The sequence below is a fragment of the Tamandua tetradactyla genome (assembly GCF_023851605.1).
Source record: "Tamandua tetradactyla isolate mTamTet1 chromosome 22 unlocalized genomic scaffold, mTamTet1.pri SUPER_22_unloc_1, whole genome shotgun sequence".
Classification (NCBI taxonomy): domain Eukaryota; kingdom Metazoa; phylum Chordata; class Mammalia; order Pilosa; family Myrmecophagidae; genus Tamandua; species Tamandua tetradactyla.
In genome coordinates, this window is record NW_027518251.1 from 2,712,377 (window position 1) to 2,715,789 (window position 3,413).

General features: G+C 35.3%; 1 pseudogene; it reads left to right on the top strand.

Moving 5' to 3' along the window:
• Window positions 1-2,223: 2,223 nt before the first annotated feature.
• Window positions 2,224-3,172, top strand: LOC143672905 (olfactory receptor 5H8-like; annotated as a pseudogene).
• Window positions 3,173-3,413: the final 241 nt, after the last annotated feature.

Here is a 3,413-nt window from a genome sequence, read left to right on the forward strand (position 1 = left end):
GTTTCATCTTCAGCCTTTCTCCAACACTTTCTTTCTCCCTTTTCCTTATTCATTTTCTTACACTTATCCATGTATGTGTCTGTTACACTCCACTGATTTCTCTTCCTCTCTGTTTGGTTCTCATCCATGTAAGTGTCCCTTTCTACTTCTATTCCCCTCTAGCGTCCTTCCTATCTCCTCTTCTCAAATGTTCCACAGGAAAACAACTTTACATTCCTGTACAAACAGTAAACAAATGATAATTTTATTTCACATAGCATGGAATACCGTGGAACATTATGTCATTCTCTTCACTGTTTGCAGCACTTGTTTCCCATTCTCTTCTCATTTTCAACTCCAACACCAAATGGAAATGGAAATCAATCTCACTAAAACCCCTAATAATATCTTAATTTCCACACTCAGTGATCTCTGCTCAATTCTTAATCTAAAAGGACATTCATTTTGACATTTAGTACTGAACTTCACTTTATCCTTTCTAGTATCTCTCTTCTCTTGCTTCAACAAAAATAAGCTTTCATTTTCCCTCTTGCTTTTCTGACTACTCTGCTAAGTAGAGTTTTCTGTTTTTCCCTTGTTTCTCTATTGTGCAAGCCAGGGATTCCGGTTTCTGATGACAGAAAATAGACTTGGCAATTTAGGCAGTAAATGAGTTTATTGAAAGGAAATTTGTTCTAGCATAGAACTTCTAGGAAGGTGGGAGGAATTTGCTTGGGAAATTTGAAGAAACAGAAGAAATCAAGCTTCTAGTCAGTGGTCAAAAGCATGTACTAACACTAACATTGTGAGGGCTACAGCCACAACCATTTATCTTCAGGTGCCACACTCATATTGTCAAAGTCACTGGCATGGATTCAGAATGTATTTGCTGACATGTTTATAGTGTTGCCTGTGGTTCTTTGCTACCCCAATTTGCTTTTGCCCCTGTATATTTGTCTCCTTCACTCTGTATTCCAGTTCCAGGGTTGATGGAATAAATATGTCAAACCTAAGTGAAGTGTCTTCACTGTAGTGGAAAGGGGGATGAGAAAGTGAATTTCTAAGCCTTTTGATTTTTAAGATGTATGGTAGCCTATGATCCCTAGCACACATGAAGTATTAAAAGGAATCAGATGTTGGCCATCCAATAAATTATATATATATATATCCATTACTGCCATTAATGCCACTTCAGCAAAATTCTTTCTTTGCCCTTTTCTTTTCTTTCTATACATTTCCCACGGATCCTTAACCATTATTTCAACAACCCCACTGCCTTCAAGGCATTATTTCTATTCTACTCTTTTAGATCTGTATTACTAATTCATCTCACCAGGAAGTTGAGTGAGCAATTTTCTGCATAAATTTACCAATAATACATCTGAATTTATTTCAATTTTTGATGACCATCTACCCAGGCATCCAAGCAACTCTTCTCTCCTTCACTGACTGACTCTTTCACATATAATAACACAAAGATTCCTCATGACATTTCATTCTGAATTCTTTTGAATTCATCTCTTCATCTTCCTTATCACTCTCAATGCTATATCACAACTGGACTAGACATTTCATATATATTTAAATCACTTTGAGGCATTCCTTTAAAAGAATATTCTTGGACATCATTTTTCATCTAATGAATCAATTTCTGCAGAATATCTCACTCTTTATTTAGCCCCAAAATACCCACCAGTCGATTCTGATTTATAATCTACTTTGGGAACCAGAAGATAATGGTAACAGCTTCCTGCCTAGCCTATCTGACTCCAATTTACCCTCCTATAGCCTATCATTTACTTTACAAAATAATTAATTAAAAAACTCACAATGCCACTCTCTTTCTAACAAATATTCAGTGCAAACCTATTGCCTGTGGGGTAAATTTCAACATCCTTCACATGACATTCAATTCTTGACCAAGCGCCCATGTCATACTCATATAAAATTTCCTTCCCACACTCATCAGTGTAGCTATATGCTTAGTATATATTTGGAAAGCCTTTTGCTTTGTCCAAACATGTTAATTCCTGTACATTTTTAGTTGATATTATTGCATTCATTTCCAGTTCTTCAATCTCCCAAAATACTTTCTATCAATTATAGTAGTACAAAATAAAATTAAAAAATCTTTCTGATGAGAATGGCTTTATTTCTGATCCCTTACCCTTTTTTCATCTTATAAATCTTTAGTGAATGCTCTTACATGTATTATATTTAATTTCAGAAAATATCTATAAGGACATGGAAAAGGAAAATGCAACATTGTTGACAGAGTTTGTTCTCACAGGATTTACAGATCAACCAGAGTGGCAAATCCCGCTATTCCTGGTGTTCTTGGTGATATATCTCATCACCATGATGGGGAACCTAGGACTGACTGCTCTCATCTGGAAGGATCCTCAGCTTCATACCCCTATGTATTTATTCCTTGGGCATTTAACCTTTGTGGATGCATGGCTTTCATCCACAGTGACCCCCAAGATGCTGATCAATTCTTGGACCAAGAGTAAAATGATAACTCTATCTGCATGCATGATGCAATTTTTTCCTTTGTATTCAGTGCAACCACAGAATGCTTCCTCCTGGCAACAATGGCATATGATCAATATGTAGCCATATTCAAACCTTTACTTTACCCAGTGATTATGACCAATAGATTATGCAGTCATCTGTCTCTCTGGTCATTTGCAGGTGGCCTTCTTCATGCCTCAATTCATGGAGGCTTTTTTATTAAGATTAACCTTCTGTAAGTCCAACATTGTACATCACTTCTACTGTGACATCATACCACTGCTTAAGATTTCCTGTAGTGATACATCTATTAATTTTCTGATGCTTTTTATCTTCTCTGGTTCAATTCAAGTATTCACCATTATGACAGTTCTTTTCTCTTATGCATCCATTCTCTTTACAGTCTTAAAAAATAAGTCTGTAAAAGGCATAAGGAAAGCCATTTCTACCTGTGGAGCCCATCTTTTATCTGTCTCTTTTTACTATGGCCCTCTTCTCTTCATGTATGTGCACCCCAGTTCTCCTCAGGCAGATGATGAAGATATGATGGATTCTCTGTTTTATACAGTCATAATTCCCTTATTAAATCCAATCATCTACAGTCTGAAAAATAAGAAAGTCATAGATTCACTGGCTAAAATACTAAAATGGAAATTCTAATGTGAAGCTCTCCTACTAATAATTCTTCAGTTAGATATGGTCATGATTTGGTTAGTGTATAAAAGTCTTCTTTAATTGTAATTGAACTTGTATTTCTTTAAAATTCTTAACTTGGCTATTCATTTTAACACAGAACTCTTCTTAACACATTCAATGGTAACATTACTTTGATAAAAACCACATAAAGACATCACAAATAAAGAAAACTACAGACCAATTTCCCTTATGAATATTGATGCAAAAAATCTTCAAATTAATAC